The sequence below is a fragment of the Marmota marmota genome, unplaced genomic scaffold (genome assembly GCF_001458135.2).
Source record: "Marmota marmota marmota unplaced genomic scaffold, marMar, whole genome shotgun sequence".
Classification (NCBI taxonomy): domain Eukaryota; kingdom Metazoa; phylum Chordata; class Mammalia; order Rodentia; family Sciuridae; genus Marmota; species Marmota marmota.
Window position 1 is genome coordinate 48,516,777 of NW_025999977.1, and position 17,467 is coordinate 48,534,243.

At 39.7% G+C, this 17,467-nt stretch overlaps 1 long non-coding RNA gene across 3 annotated transcripts in view; it reads right to left on the reverse strand.

Moving 5' to 3' along the window:
* The window catches only part of LOC125617249, a 36,014-nt gene extending 18,822 nt beyond the window's left edge, over nt 1-17,192 (reverse strand). For all 3 annotated transcript variants that reach the window (XR_007348182.1, XR_007348181.1, XR_007348180.1), the window contains exons 1-3: nt 16,583-17,192; nt 14,379-14,459; nt 10,701-11,449 (exon numbers count right to left, since the gene is read on the reverse strand). This is a non-coding gene — a long non-coding RNA (uncharacterized LOC125617249). The remainder of the gene's footprint in view (nt 1-10,700; nt 11,450-14,378; nt 14,460-16,582) is intronic.
* Between the last annotated feature and the right edge of the window lie 275 nt (nt 17,193-17,467).

Consider the following 17,467-nt stretch of genomic DNA (forward strand, 5'->3'; position numbering starts at 1 on the left):
GATGATGTCAAAAAGTTTATTTAATTTTTCTAGGATTCAATCGTTTTATATCTAAAAGGCAGGTGATAATTTTTATCACATAAAGTTTTGTGATGATGAATTACAATCAAGTAAAATGTGCCTTTTCTGGTACTTACACTGAGAAGATGTTCAGTAGATGGTGGGTCTTGGTGCTCTGTTTTGCTACTGTTGTTGTTATATTATTATTCCAAGGAAATGAAAGTTCAATAGCGAATTCAATCATGCCGCAGTCTGGCTGGGCACAAAATAACCGGGCCACCACACCGCCTTGTAGATTCAAACAGCAATTCTTTATTCCTGAACTCTCACCGGCACTCTACACGCACGTTCTGGGAAAATCCACACACTCCACCGGGCTCTGCATCCCAAATACTCTCTGAATCCCGTGAGAACTCAAGGGGAACTCAAGGAGTGGGGCCCCGAGGCAGCAGGATAAGCCCTATTCCCAGCAGGATCCACTTTAAACCTGGAACCGCCCTATTCTCAGCAGGATCCACACCCTAAACCTGGAACCGCCCTAAACCGGGATCCGCCCTGGTCCTTGAGCAGGGTCACCTTTCTCAAACATTCATGCAATGTCACTGCAAATGACCTGGGTCCAAGGCAAGCCCATTTCCACAATGGAGAGTCCTCCCTCTAAGCAACATGGGGTAGGCTGACAAGGAAATTGCCATGTGTCATTCCTACTTGGCTATGGCTCTCAGCACAATCAGACTTTTTTTTTTTTTTTTCAGAAGCAACACCACAACAGGGAAACAATGACTTGGCTAGAAAGAGTCCAATGGGCAGTTGTTAAGATCATTCAGTCCATTAGGATTCTCCCCCCATTGCAGCTATTTGCCACTATGAAATTCCCCTTGGATCATCAAGTTTTTAAACACACTTCTCCAATATGAAGCAGAGGTTTTAACAGCATAATGGAGTGATCCCAGAGCATCACTCAATTCAGCCATGCACTCTAAGAATGAAATTTTAATGTTTAAATTCCATATTTAGATCAGTTTTTCTTTATACCAAGCAAATGGTTTTCCAGTATGGTGGTGGTCAGGTTTTCCTTTGGGTTTGAACTTTCCTCCTAAATCTTGGAGCATACACTCAGCAGGCATGGTGCGCATGCCCAGTACTTGTATTTTTGTGGGGGTGAAAATAGACTAATTATATAAGTACATTAAGGATGGTTATTTTCAAGAGCTGTCGATCACTCTTTTATTACAGATGGAGAAATAAAGGCTGAGGTATCTCTCTTGTCCAAAATCAGGTGGCAGGAGTCAAGACCAAGTCTGCTTGATTCTGAGTCCCTTTCTTCTCCTGCTCTACCACTTTTGCAGCCCTGAATAGACATCTATAGATAAGACTTCTAGCAGAAAGTCAGTCTTCCAGGTAGGATATGTTTATTGAAATGAGCACAATAAAAAATCATTTGCAAACATCTTTGAGGGGAGTGACCACATCTAAGGAGAAAGGAGAAGTATACACAGAGGAAATATGTCCTCACAGTACACCATTCAGCCTGACTCTTCCTCTTCATCCTACGTGCACTCATTCACGCCTCATTCATTCAGTTCCTGAGCACGGCTGTCTATGGCATGTTTGACTCTGGGCTGTAGGGATGCAGCAGAGTATACAGATAGCAAAAGGCCACTGTGCTCATTCCTGAGGCCTTCCTTAATCTGTGATGAAGGGAATCTCTCACTCTACTCCACTTTCATCTAACTTCTGTGGTACCCAGTGCTCCCGGCATTGGCACATTATGAAAAGCATAAAGCTCCCCGCTCCACCTTCAGCACTCTGTGCTTCCAGAAATCTTTCCCTGTCTGCACTCCCAAATGCAGCCCTAATTTAGTTTACTATCTCCCCAAGTCCTGCAGCCCTAACACCTGCCCTTGCCTGAAACCTGAGCACAAACTACCTGACGTCAAAGGCTGCGTGAGTAATAAGCAGTGGGTTCAGTTTCTACTTGGTCTGTAGGTAGCCCCAAATCCTTGGAGCATGGCTAAATTCCTTAGACTCTCAATTTCCTCATTTGTGGGACAGGGATAAGGGCAGTACCTACCTCTTTGGGTTGTTGTCCTAATCAAATGTGATTACGTCTAACTGTCTAACTGGACTTCCTCCTCCTCCGGGACTCTTAAGCAACACATTTTTGCTTATATAATCAGATCCAAACTAAATCTGGTCTTCAGCATTACCTCTCCCCATTTCTTTAATCCCCTTTTTTCCTTCAGCTCCCAGTCTTCAAAGTCAGTGGACTAATTGCTGTTCCTGAAATGCACCCTGAGTTCTACTTTCTTTGTTTTTGCTCAGGCTCTCCTCCCTGGCTCTGCACCACCCACTTCAGTAACCATCCAGGTTCTAACCCAGGTGGCCTCCTCACATGCTCCCAAACTCTTCCTTCTCAGGATGTTGCCCACCATCCCATCGACCTTTCCTGGAACTACTTGGGTAGATGTTTGACCATCCTCCTTGGCAGGGAGATTCTCAAGGTTAAGGACTGTGTTCATTAATGTGCTTGCTGAATAAAATGAAATCAAACACACTTTTAAAATACTCTCCATCTTTGAAAAGGCATTGTCTAACTCAGTAAAAATGAACACTTGGTTTAGGATAAACCCTTCATTCTGTTGATATAATCTATCTTCTCTTATGATTTCTAGGATAACAGAAGCCCAATGGGGCACTGGATTTTCTGATTGGTGAATTCTGTGTCACTTGTGGTCACTTTAACCATAAAACTTTTGGTGTCAGGAGCAAACATTTGAGGGTACCTTTAGTCTCTATGCCGAGTTTGATACTAACTTCTTGAGTCATACAGAGACACTTAGCTTGAACACTGCCTTGAAGAGTTTAGAGAATCCACACCTATGGTGGAGCAAAGGCAAACCTCTGAATTATTCATCACCACACACTGGAAGAAGTAAAGATGAGAGAGAAGGTCAGGAGGAAAGGGGAAGAATCAGGCCGTGGGGACTGGGGCTTCAGCTGCATTTGTCCGTAAAGGGAAGATTAATGATCAGCTCTCTCCTGATGAAAAAGGGATTCTAGGGAAGGTTGCAAGTCGGGGCATGTGAAGATAGGTTGGAAATCATGGGGATTTATTAGTGCTTCAGCAATTCCATCTCAAGGTAGGAGATGGAGCAATCACTGATGAAAGAGAGAGTATGTGTGTGGAAATGAGGGGCAGTGGACAGGTGCTGAGTGAAACTGAATGCACGTTAGGGATAATCAAGTTTAGCTAGGAACATAAAGAAAGGTTAATCTATCCAAGAAACCAGCATGCACGGAAAAGCTTGTTTGGACTGAAGACAACACCAAGGCAGCTCCATTAAGAGTGGAATGATTAGAATACAGCTGCCCAGCTGTGGTTAGAGGTACTCACACTGCTCTTATCTAAACAAGACTCTTCTTAGAAGCAGTGGAGCAAAAGATTATAGTCACAACTAAATTTAGGATGCTATTAATTGAGATTTTTTTCATGTCTCATCATATGAAAAGTTAAGTCCCAACCAAAGAATGAGAAGTAGTGAATGCATCTCATTTCCAGCCATTTCTGCAGGATTTGCTGAAAGACACAGAACTAACCCAGCATCAACACCCCTGCCAAGTGCTCACCACTGACCAACACAGGGCACACAAAGAGAAAGGAAACCAGCCTTTTGAAGGATGTTACTTCCCACCAGGAGAGTGCTTCTCTTTCTATGAGTAAGGGAAGGGGATGAGTTCCAAGAGAATCACTCAAAATTATGTAGAAAGCCTGTGAGATGCATGCTGCCACTGCATACCCTTCCCTGCCTGTCTTCTTTGCTGGTGACCTTGCCTATCACCCCCTGAGTAGCTTATGTTGCCAAGTAAAGAATTAGAAAAGAGACCATGAGAGTGTCAAAGAGGCTGGAGTAATGCAGCAAGTTTTCTAACTTTTTTCTTTTCCTGATAAGAATATGTAAATCAGGCAGGGTCCTATCTGTCCATCATTCCTTGGTGTATGCAACATCTGAGAAACTATTACCTAGGAAACAGATAGGAGTCAGAGATTATCTGGAACTAGCCACCCCTTCTCTCCCCAGCCCACAACACACTCCAGAACTGGTAAAGGAGAAAAGAAGTTTAATTCAGATGTAGACAATACTTTACAAGTAAAGTCTGTATACCAGAATAAGACTCCCCTATACTTTAATGTGACTGAAAATCAAGTGTTCGTCGCCTTTCTGCCACTGTGACTAAATACCTGAAAAGAACAACTTAAAGGAGTAAAAATGTATTGGGGCTCATGGTTTCAGAGGTTTCAGTTCATGGGCAGCTAGCTCCATTGCTTTTAGATCTGTAGTGAGTTAGAATATCATGGGGGGAATACATAGTAAAGCAAAGTTACTCATCTCATGGTGACCAGAAAGGAGATTCAGAGATAAAGAGACTCTTGGACAAGATAAGCCCTTCAAAAACACACCTCCAGTGACCACCTATTCCAACTAGGACACACCTCTTAAAGTTTAGACCTCACAGTAGTGCCACCAGTTGGGGGCAAGCCTTCAACACATAGTTCTTTGGGGTGATGTTCCAGAGCAAAACTGGACCCCAAAGGCTCATGCCCTTCTCACAGAGCAAGATGAATTTGGTCCAGCTCTAAGAGTTTCCAAACTTTTAATAGTTCTAGCATTGCTCAAAAATCCAAGTCCAAAAGTCTCCTCTGAGACTCAAGGCAAACTCTTAGCTGTGAGCTCCTGTAAAAAATTTTTTTAAAATCAACAAGTTACATGCTTATAACCCACAATGGCACAGGATAAAACTCCCATTCCAAAAGGAAGAAATACGAGAATAACAAGGAAGAATCAGAACAAAGCAAATCTTGTACCTCCATGTCTGTCATTCAGGGCACATGGTGGAAAGACGAGCTCATGGAGGCTTGGGCAGCTCCTCCTGAATGGTCTTGCTGGCTGCAGCCCACATGGCTCTCCTCTTGAACTGGGTCTGGCCACTGCTTGTAGCTTACCTTGGTAGATGCTCCCTGTTTCTGGCATCTTTAAATTCTTGGGGTCTCCACTGAAGCTTTGCCTTTACTCTCATAGCTTCAAGCATCACCCTATCAGGGACTCTGGCTCTCTTATAAAATGCCTGGCCTCCTGAGCTTTCTTTAGAAATCTCAGAGGATGAATCTGTGGCCCCATAACTCTTGTGTTCTGCATTCCTGCAAAACTAGCATCATGTGATGACACCAAGATCTGCCAAATGCTTGAGCAGTAGCCTGGCTCCATTGAATCTTGGCTGCTGTGGCCTCTGAGTGCCTGGACAATTGAGCATGATGAAATGAATCCTAGGGAAACAACTTCTTAGGTGGCTCTATGTGAAGAGAGTGCCCAGTGCTCCCTTCCAAAGCAAAGTCTTTAAGACAAATTTAAACTTTACATCCTTGAACCTGCAAGGGATAGCATCTGGAAAATTTCTGAGATGCTCTGAAGGCACTTGGTATAAAATATTTGGCTTCTTTTTAGAGGTGCTAATCTCTTTGGCAACCACAGCTTCCTTGGCCCTAACTTTAAACTTGATTCTTTTTGGGACAAACTGTAAAAATTTCAAAACTTTTTGCTCTGCCTTTTACTCTAAATTCTCACAGTCAATCTGTCTAAAAAACCCATCAATGCCCATGCCACTACCTGAATGCTGTGCAGCCTTGAAATTTTGTCTGCCAGATTAATTGGTCCATCATCTTTAAACTCAGATTCACACAAAGTTTCAGGGCATGGACAAAATATAGGCATGATCTTTGCCATAATGTGACATGAAAGGCTTCTAGTCCAATTCTCAATGGAGTTCTCACTTTTTATCTGAAAGCTCATGAGCACAACCTTTACTGTTTGTATCCATAGCACTATTCTGGTCTTCTTAGTTCACATTAGAATTGTCCATTAAGTTCTTCTTATAACATTTTAGGGATTCTCTATTCTGCATCTCTAAACCTTTCCAAATTTCTCCCACATACCAGTTCCAAAGGCTCCTGAACAACACCATCAATTGCAGTCACAGCAGTGATACTACTTCTGGTACCAATTTTCTGTGTTAGTCAGCTTTTTATCACAGTGACTTGAGAAAAACCAACTTAAGGGGGAAGAATTATTCTGACTCATGGTTTTACAGGTTTCAGTCCATGGGTGGTGGCTGGCTGCTTTGCTTTTAGGCCTGTTGTGAGACAGAATATCATGGGAGGGGATACATGATATAACAAAGCTCCTCATATCATTGCCAAGAAGTATATAAAAATTAGAAAAGGTCCAGAAACAAAATAAAACCTTCAAAGACACATACCCAGTGACCCAGGTATTCTAGAGAGGTCCAGCCTCTAAAGGTCTCAATCACTTCCCTGTAGTGTCATCAGCTGGGGACAAGTCTTCAAGAAATAAGCCTTTGGGGGAACATTCCAGATCCAAGCTATAACAATCTAGAAGTAAGACTAAGATATTATTAGGAAAGATATTACCCATTAGGGAAGGGGAATGACACAGCACAGTTGGGAAGCAGTTTTTTTTTTTGGGAAAAATAAAGCCATTTCATGCTTGTACCCAAAGAGCTGAGATGCACTAAAAAATATAAATATTCCTTTTCTGACCTAGTGGAAAGATAAGTGGAAACTTTAAAAAGTGACATTGAATGGTGATGATTCACTTAGCTTGGATTCTTAGCAAATTTTCCCCAAACCTTTAAGAACAGTTTTCTTGTTTCTAAAGCCTGGAGTATTAAAATAGCAAATAAACAATGGAAGAGGGAATTTGAGCTGAGTAGGTTGGGCTGCAGCTGAATGCTTCATCATATTTTCCATTAAAAATCACAATTTGTAGTCAATTTAATACCACAGAGAGAAACGCTAGAGGAATGCTTAATGTTTCACGCTTAACTGGAACCAAAATTCAATGATTTCCCATTAATAATAATTCTATCTCTACCATCAGCTTGGAGCACTTTGTCGCCACCCTTTCTCATTTTCCCTTTGCAGATGCTCCTGAGTTTGGATATCCTTGTAAATGCTGGGATTCCTAATGAAAAGGACCCCAATATTTCAGGGCAGTATTTGTACCAAATAGAGGCCAGCAAACCGGGATGTTTTGAAGTGGCTAAGGCTTCTAGTGAAGCAGGAAATTAACATTAAAAGCCTATGCAGGGGTGGGGATGTGGCTCAGGCGGTAACGCGCTCGCCTGGCATGTGTGCGGCCTGGGTTCGACCCTCAGCACCACATACAAACAAGGATGTTGTGTCTGCCGAAGACTGAAAAATAAATATTGAAATTCTCTCTCTCTCTCTCTAAAAAAAAAAAAAAAAAAAAGCCTATGCAGAGGCCCAACAGACACTCCTTGTGTTGCAATTAGAAAATCCAGGTATTCAGAAATCCAGGTGTTCTTGTCTGTCCACCTCAACCCTCTCCAGATTCTGCAAAAAGCTACTCTTCATTTTTAGAACTTCAACAGCTCCTTCAGAAAGTCTAAGGACTGGTTGAAGGAAAAAAAAGGAAGCCAAGGGCAATAAACTCAGCTCCTCTCTAGGAGACGAATCCTCTGAATTCCCCAAGCAAAGGGGAGCCTGGAATTCATAAAAGTAGGATATGGAGCCAGGGATCTCAAGTTAAAGACAAATGGGTGTGTGTCCGAGCTACTTTCAGGATTAAATCTATTATGGCAGGAATGTGCAGAGCTCACTTTGAGTACTTTGGGTGTGCGTACATGTACATATCAACACACACCCGGCTCACAGTGTGAAGTTGTGTGGCTAACATTATAAACAATAGACATCAATCCTCTTTTCTCTTTGTTCTAAAAAGAGACGGCCTGTGTAACCAGGAAAATGGTCCAAACACTCAGTCCAAAGAACTAAGACAGGGCAATTGGATTTACACAGTTTCCTTTGACCTTTTATTGCTATTTGGCAATTCTATCCTTAACTTTCTTTTCTCTCCCAGATCTTCTCCCTATGTTACAATGACAAAGTCAGTATTCACCTAGGTTTGTAGCTGACTTTCCCATATATTCCTTAATTCTAGTGACTCTGTGATAAATTATTGCTATCATATGCCTGGTCAGATTGATCAGAACAGCAACCTTACACATCTGTGGAAATTAAAAGCAGAGAGACAAGGCCAGGAAACATTGATTTCTCCCTCATCAGAAATGCCTCCTGACTTTTCTCAATTGCTGCCCTGTGCAGACCAGCACTGGGTGTTTGATGATGATCTAAGGACAACCAAGACCTTGACATTATTCCAATGTTACCTCAAGCTTTAGATTCACCAGTGTGAGCACAAGCCCTTTTGTAAAAGTTGTACTTTGGATAAATATCACATTTCTCCTCTCATTTAAAAGAGAGGTTTTGGGGGGCTGTGGTTGTGGCTCAGTGGTAAAGTGTGTGCCTTGCACGTATGAGGTACTGGGCTCTATCCTCAGCACCACATATAAATATATAAAGATATTGTGTCCATCTACAACTAAAAAAGAAAATAAAAAATAAAAGAGCGAGGTTTTTGGATTTCACTTGTACTTTTGGAAGATCCACAAATAAGAATGGTAGGCTAATGAAGAAAGAAAAAAAGAAAAAAAAAGGAACAAATCCAAAAGGAGATTCCTGCCATAGAGCCTCATCTAGATGTCAAGAATGGTACAGCTGTGGGGACACATGGATGCATGTCAAACTGTCAGGGACAGAAGAGATGACAAGGCTAATTCATTATGAAGATACAAAGGCAAAGACATAAAGCCAGGAGCATAATGCTTGGGGGTACAGCAATCCTCTAAGACTATCTGCCAACGTTATATGTGACTTCAACGAAGTTTTTAGAGGAAATAAGCAATTCTTGTCACAGCACAAGAGGTCTGTTGTTCTTAAAAAGAGTTCTAAGTTCTCCTTGGGTCTGGCTTTCTCCTAAAGTCTTTCTTCCTGTCACCCCAGCCTCTGATCTTGTCAGACTGGGCCAGCATCACTTTCCCTTACAGTTCAGTTCTCCACGGTCCTCCTTTCTTTTCTCCCAGTTAAGAAAATACAGAGTTTGAGGAAGAGAATATTGCCTGTCGGAATTTCTAGGCACTCCCTGGGACTCATCTTAATGAGGTGCCACCAAGAGATGGTGTCCTTGTTTAGCTTTGTCCTGTATTAGTTGTGCTTTTCTGGAAGAACCACCATTTCTGTCATTTTGCTATACAAAAGAATTTCTTCTTCCATAGAAGAGTTGATGAAAATTGCTTCCCCCATTACCACCCCACAGTGATATCAAACTTCTTAGGTATCAGGTCCTGGAGTCCTAATGAGATAATAGATATGTAAACTCATTTAACAGTATAGATATGTGTAGCTATCTGTATAGTCATTTGATAAATGTTAAAGAACTTGTTATTCCTCAAAAATTTCTAAAACTTTCTACTTTATCTTTCTTAAAGATCTTATTTTTTTCTTCATTGCAGTCAACTTTGTGCACATTCTAATGAGACTTATATTGTTCAGGAGGTTGAAGTCTGGTTTATCTTGGTGGTTGTTAAGATGAAATTTTTCTAAACATAAATTAAAAAATAAACTCTTGAGGCTAATCATTTGAACATAGTTTCCATCAAAGATTATTTTTTACTTATATATTTGTCTGAAGATCTCAATTCCTAAGCTGTTTTTAATTAACCAGGGTAATCCAGATATGTGGTCACGTTTATACTTTTAAGTAGCTGGATCCCAAGAGAACACATTGTGATATCTTAATTTCATGTCTGATCCTTACATGGAAAATTCTATAAGGACAGGGATAGCTTCTGTTTATCATTACATCTCTTGCACCTTGTATTGGGCCCTGATACAGTAGGTGATTATAAATAGAAGCTGAATAAAATAAATGTTGATTAAGTAAATGGTGTTTTACAATACTCTTCACTTATTCTTAAAATTGGATGCAATTTGTGTCCTGTTTCCTTTCCTCAGTATCTTTGTATTTTAGGAAGAAATGTTCTGGTCAGTATAAGCATTGTTGGAAATAGCATTAAATAGGAACCAAGGAGAAATGAGTTCCTATCCTACTCCACCCAAAATCAACCTTATATTTGGCAAAAAGATTATGTTCAGATCTCATCAAACAAAGTTCAGGAAACTTGACAAAATTATTTTCAGTCTATAGATAGAATGTATTTGCCTCAAAACCCCTCTCTGGTTAAGTTCATAGAATGTCTACATCTTTTTTTTTTTTAATATGAAGAGAATTTTTTTGAATGATCAGATCTGTAGTTGCAACCTTAGTTGTGTATTGGGTTTTCTGGCATATTCAGAAAAGTGTCAAGTGGAAAAACTAACTTCCATTCATTTAGTCCTTTGCATTAGTAAGCTATGTGGTCTCAAGGACTTATTTCATTATTCTGATCTCTGGTTTCTTCATCTGCAAATTGCAACTGAGTGAGTTTTCAATCATTTTTTCCCTGCTGTTGCCTTTTCCAACTCCACTGATGGCCACTGCCATCCTTCTCCCCCGAGTATTTGTTTATTCAATGAATAGAACTGAGGACCTATAGCTACAAACACCTTGCTTGGTCTAGGAAGTAGTTGTGAAAAAAGCAACAGGCTCCCCGAATAAAGGCTATCATTTTCTTATTGTTCCCTTTCCTGGATTTGTGCTGAGAACCTGGGATATCAAATTAGGAGATGTACAGAGGAATAGAATAACCAGGATGAAGGATACATCTTCTTGGACAAGAGGAAAACTATGAAGGAGCAGGTCCCACAAAGGGAGGGTTGGAGAGAGCCGAGTCCACACAGGGTTCAAATTATAAGTCAGGTTTAGAAATTGTCATTTTCTCTTTCTTCTGAAAGTTTTTATTTTATTTATACTGTTTTCTTTTGTTATACTTTCTGATATACCCATAATTCTTTCTACATTTTCACGGTGTAGTTCATGAAGGCTTTATTTATATGGGTAAATGGTGTCACCTGAATCTAAATTGACCTAAATCCCTGTTGTTACTCAGTTAGTAGGAATATTTTGATAAATCAAAGTATTTTTATGATTTGTGGTGCCAGGTTAAATGCATAGAAAGTTTTAGTCAAGGAAATGATCTATTGTTAGAATATCACCCTCTTCCACCAAGATCTATGAACTACTCCTCTATTGAAAACATTTCAACTTTGTACTACACACTAACGTATTTTAGGATGAGTTGCTTCTCATTTTTTAAAAATATTTATTTTAGATGGATTTTACAACTTTTTAGGTGACTAATAAGAAAAATACTATTGGCATTTTGACTTGATAATAATATTAACTATGGAGAACTGATACCTTTATGATATTTATCTTTCTTTTAGAACCATGGTATATTTATTCATTTATACAAGTCTTCTTTTATAACTTCCAAGTGGAATTCACACTTTTACAAATTCTTGTACTTTAGTCTCATTAGTTCTATTCATGAATGTTCTCTCTTTTTTCCACTGCAAAGAGATAGTAGAAAGAAAAAGATATGTTTTAGACAGCTTGACAGGAAACATACTTTTCAAAATGTTTCAATTAGAGAAACTCAAAATATTTCTTTATCAAGGAATAAAAGGAATATTTTGAAAATATTTGTCCAACTTATTTAGACATAACTTATCCAGCTAATATTTTGTCAGTTATATCTATTTAATATTCATTACTTTCTGAATTACACCCTGGGCAAGAAAAAAAATTACTTGAAATTTTAAGGAATATTTGTAAATAACATTGTGGAAATGGATGGGGCCTGTTGCAATGGTCATTTCTTTTTCATAATAGAAGTTCGCTTCTTTTCTTATACTTCAGTTGATTTTAATTAAACAAAGTCAATTAATGAAAGAGGGATAACTAACAAGGTGTTTTTCAATGACTAAATGATAGTGGTTGCTTGTACTTTCAGGACACTCACTGGGGTGGGCACTTCACATATACTGACTTTGCATTCTCACAGTACCCTGATCACAGAAGTGTGAAGGGCTCATTTTAACAGCGAGGCACCATGTCCAAATCACCCAGTCTAGGTCTGCTCCTCTCCATCTGTCCAGCCTTGTAGGTGTCCACAGCAGGTACTGCCTCCCTCAAATAAAAACTAATCCAGTGGCCAGATTGAAGCATCTTCAAAGATGTTAGAAAGCATTCCTAGAACTTTTTCTTTTTCAGGAAGCAGGAGCTCTACATTCTTTTAAAATGAGAGGTGCAAGAAACATCAGTAGCTTCTGCAAGTATACCACATTTTTAAAGGGATTTAAAAAAAAATAACAGGAAATATAAACCTCCTCCTCCCCACAACCCCTACCACAGGTATGCATGTTCAGGTACATATGCTCACTCACACATACTCCATGCTGCATATCAGCTTTAAAAAAGACCTGGTTACTCTTCCAAAGTCAGAAGAATAAAATATTTGCACTTAAATGATTTTTAGTTTTCATCTCTTAGAAACTAGCATAGTACATTGATTTAATATTTATTCAAAACAATTGTGTAAACATATTTTTTGAAGAGCTGAGAAGAATCCAAAGCCCTTTTAAAAGACTGAGTGTAACTCTCATACCTATTCCACTAAGGAACTCCAAAAAGTAATTAGTTTAGGAAAAATAATCATCATCATCCACTTCAGTTGTGTTAGAGTAGCAGGCCCAAGTGAAAGTGTGTGTGTGTGTGTGTATGTGTGTGTGTGTTTACTCACTTTTGTGGAACCAAGATGTTGAGTTTGGCCATGTCTAAATATTTCCCCTCAACCTTCCCTACTCAAATTATATTTCAGAAAATCAAGGTTCAGATCATTTGCTTCTGTTGCAAAACTTACTACATGAGATTATAATTGCCCACCAACTGTTGCAAGCATTGAGAATACAAATGTGTGCTCCCGCTGAAGCTTGGGGACCTCTGTGGTCAGTTTTATATAACATATATAAGTTAATGTCTTATCATGTATTATAGCTGATAAATAGATACAAATTGACAAAATAGCTATTCAATTAGAAAAATATTTAATTTGCTATAATATGTTCAATGGTACTTTTGTAAAATATAGTAGACTCAGCAATTACTAAATTCAAATATTAGAATGACTGAGATTAAAATGATTGTATGAGACTAAGTTGATCAAATATTTTCAATGGAAATAGTTTGATGAACTAATTCATTCCTGTGATGATAAACATTTCGAGGTTTCCCCTACATAAAATACTGAGCAGTCTCCTCCTGATGGAAGGATTTGCCTCAAGGAGTGGGTAGTGTTCTTTAGCAAAAGTAAAGCAAACAAATAAAGCCACCTAAAATACAAGCACCTATTTTAGAAGGAAATACATGTTTGAGATGTTAAATGAGATGTTCAAGACACCTGTGCATAACATATGCCTATATTTTAAATGTATATACTATACATATATATACATATATAGATACATATGTAGATACATAATACATACATAAATACCCACATGTACACAAATTCCAGTTTCCTCTTTAAGAAGGGTACTATTTTGAGTCAGTAGATTGCTTTGCTAGTTGGAATTGCTAGGCAGAGAATACCAACTTCAAATCAGATTACATTTTTGCTTCATGCTGTATTTTCTTTCTTTCTCTAATGCTTAGTGAATCAAAGCACAAAAATATAAGCCTCTTTCCTTTCCACCCTTTGCATTTTTCTTAAGAGAAAGATACATAGTTTAGGAACCAGTGCTTATACATGTCAACATAAAGTTATTAAGCAGAATAATATAATGAATGTAAATTCATAAATTGAATCAGTTGGTACAAATGAATCAGCAATACCTTAATTTCCTTCCTGTCTGTCTGCAGGTCTTTTTGGTTTTGGAGCCATAAACATATCTGTGTTAGTGTTAGTGGAGCTGAACACACTAGCTGTTTTTCTTCCTGTTATATTAGAATTTATTAACATAGTGATTTATAAATGTTTCCCTAAAACACCAAAGCAATGCAATTTTCTAAAAATAAATGTTGGTGATTGTATGAGAGTAATATTTGCACCTGCGGTACTGGTTCTTCAATTGTTTTTTTATTCTAGAACCTCACAGGTGGGAGTCCATTTAGATGAGTTTATGACACACTAGTTGTCTTTGAAACATAAATAGAAACTATTGTGTGGTCTTCCACAGAAGCTGCTTTACAAGGAGTCAGACGGGGCTGGTGCAGCCCTCTTTCTGCTGCCCACCCCTGGGGCAGTCACTTTTTCTTTGCTTGTCTCTTTTTGCTGCCTAGGCCACACAAGTTCCATCTGGAACATCAGTAGTTCTCTTAACATACTCTGTAAGGACAGAAAGAGAACCCAGGGAATTTTGTGAGCATCCAAAACAATCTCACCAGAGCTTGCTGCCAGACTATATTTTTATAAAGAAAAAAGGAAACAGAATACCTTACCTATATTTTCCAGAACTTCTGTTGTGTGCAGGGAGTACAACTCCTAATTTTTGTATTCAAAATAAAGATATCTTCAGAAATCTGGAAAGAGAGGACTGAGTTTGAGAAATCAGCAATAACAAGTATATTCTGTTCTTATTTTAGTATAGCTAGAATTTCAATAGAAAAACTTTTAATATAAAATTAGATGATTTTGGAAGGTGAGTCTTTGATCTTTCCTTTGCTCCTGGACCAACCTGACTGAGGCCTGCATAGAGCTGATGTACATCGCTTCTGCCGAAACAGTGAGCAGTCAGTGAATGTGAGAACAGGGGTGTTCCGCCAGACCCATCGGCCCAACTATGACACACTTGCTCCTCTCTGTTTCTCTCACTCTGCACACTTCCTTAGAGTTTGCATGACAATATCCTTGCTCTGCCACACTGCTTTGCACTAGTATATCCTCATGGCTGGCTTTGCCTTCCCTCACCTGTGAACACACTGAGGGCCCAGACACCTTTTTAATGATCTGTATATTTTGGATGTCCATCATAGTAGAGCCCATAGATGGTGCTTGCTAAATGCATGTTGAATGAATGAATGCATGAATGAATGAATGAATGAAGAGAATCACCAGGCATATTGTCTTTCTCCAGTATTGGGAAGGGCAAAAATCACCACTTTGCCTTGAGTCACTTCCTGACAGAGCTTAGCTTTCAGGTATGGTTGTAAAGGATGGCATGGATTTATTGTACTAGCCTGGGGTCTCAAGTTTGATCTCTGATCACAGAGCCACTGAGGTGGAAAGAGCATAGCTGTGAGCTGCAACAGGGTGTAATTTGTCATGTCATCTGTAGACACTCTCTAAGGAAGTGCCATTGACTAGAGATGCTGATGCTCAGAAGATAGTGTGACATGTGACAAGATCACAGGATGCACAGCCACAAAGATCCCACTTACCTCTAAAATATTGACACCCTCTTTGGGTTTCTATTTCCCTCTCTCCAAAATCCGAGGTATGTCTACCTCATAGGGCTGGTATAAGGATGGGCAGGAATGATACATATATAGCATATTCCTATCCCAAAGCCTTTCAATAAAAGATAATTATAATGCTATATTGTGCAATATGCCAAATTGATGTTATGTGATACATATTGTCACCATTTGTCTGGAATGTTGCTAGATTGCATCATGAAGATGGTTCTTTGGGTTAAAATACCAGTGGAACAGAACTTCATTTGCAATAAACATCGACCAAGGAACACCTGTTTCCCAGAGCTATCGTTACTGCTTGAACCAGTGTTTTAGTCACCTTTTTGGCAACTGTTACCAAAAGATCTGAAAAGAACAACTCAGAGGAGGAAAAGTTTACTGGGTGTTCATGGTTTCAGAGGTCTCAGTATATAGATGGTGGCCAGTTCTGCTACTCAGGGTGTAGAGGAGGAGAACAGCTCAGGACATGACAACCAGGAAACAGAAAGCTCTCGCTCACCAGGGACAAACATAAGCCAAAGGAATGCCCCCAGTGACCCAGGTCCTCCAGCCACTCCCCACCTACCTACGTTTACCACCCCGTTACCGTTAATTCTTATCAGAGGATCAACGCACTGATTAGGCTAAGGCTCTCATCACCTGACCATTGTACCTCTAACTTTCTTGTATTGTCTTGCACATGAGCTTTTGGGAGACACTTCATATCTAAACCATAACAACGAGTGACAGCTTCTCCCAGGGGATGGGGCCAGGAGCAGACTGACCCTATATGTAACATAGACAGGATCTCCCCTCCTAGGACTTTGTGCACCAAAGGAAACATGGGAAGACAGCAGGCACTCTTGTTTTCACACTCCTCTTCTTGCCAATGCCCCTTTCTCTTCCCTCCTGTGCTATTTTAAGAGGCAGTGAATCAAATTATTTCAGCAAGAATAGGCTTTCCTCCTAACGTTTCAAAAAGATTGATGTTCATATTAATTATGGACCAACTCTGTCTCCTCCGGCAGTCTTCTCGTTTTTTTTCCCCTTGCTGCAAATATCTTTATTCATTTTAAAGTCACCTCTTCATCAAGTCTCTCATTCTAGAAGTTTTCTGAAGATGAAGAACAACTTTTTCAAATCAGATATGATAACAGTACCATTTCACTTCCCTGCTGGTATACAACCTGCTACATAAATCACAAAGGCTGGACACATGCTTGTGAACATCTAGCTATTTGTTTACTTACTGTTGAGAAATATAGTTTCACAAGTTCCTCTGTGATACAGTGGAAGTCCCCGTCTCTGCAGTCTCCTTCTCTCCCAGGCTGTCTCTTCCTCTGCCCTGTTCCCCCAGGTACGCTTGCACTCATAGTTCTAAGACCTGCCATGTTCCTCTGGGTGCCCGTGACCTTGCCTTGCTGTTCCATCTGCCTGCAGTCACCTCTGTGTGCCATTCCTCTGTTCCTTCTTCACTTCTATTCATCTCCCCATGTTTGACTCTCCTCACCACTTCATTCAAGCCATGATTCTGAGTCTTTCCATGTCTTCTCTGATGGCCATTGCAAACCTTCGCCTTATTGGTTTGGTCAGACTTTATGTCCACCTGCTTCATTTACACACTTCTGGACTTTGCCACACCTAGCATTCATTATTCAACTTCTCAGATCTTGTATTTCAACCTGCTGCTCTCTAACTAGAACCCGTCCTGCCCTTGCAAGTGCCTTTCAATGACTTGCTGAGTAGCTAAATTCTCTACCCTTATCAAGATGTGTGGGCTACAAACTCCCACACTGGCTTGTTGCCTCTCAGCTTCCCTGTTCGTGTTCCTTTCTATGTGCAGAGTATACACCATGACCTTTCACTCCAATAACATCAGCTTTCCTCATTATGCTTTGTCACATTCGCTTGAAAAATTATTAACATGAAGTGATCCAGTGGACCAACTTCTGTGCTCCTTAACTTACATTCCTGAACATTGCTAAACCAAACTTTAGAGCTCTGAAGTTCAGTGCTTCATAGACTCAAGGTCACCACCAACGTAGACTAAGATCTCAGAGACTCCCAGAAAACTAATATACTTCTAGCTAACCTGGAAACCTTTTATGCAATGTAGTTCTAAATTTCCTACTATA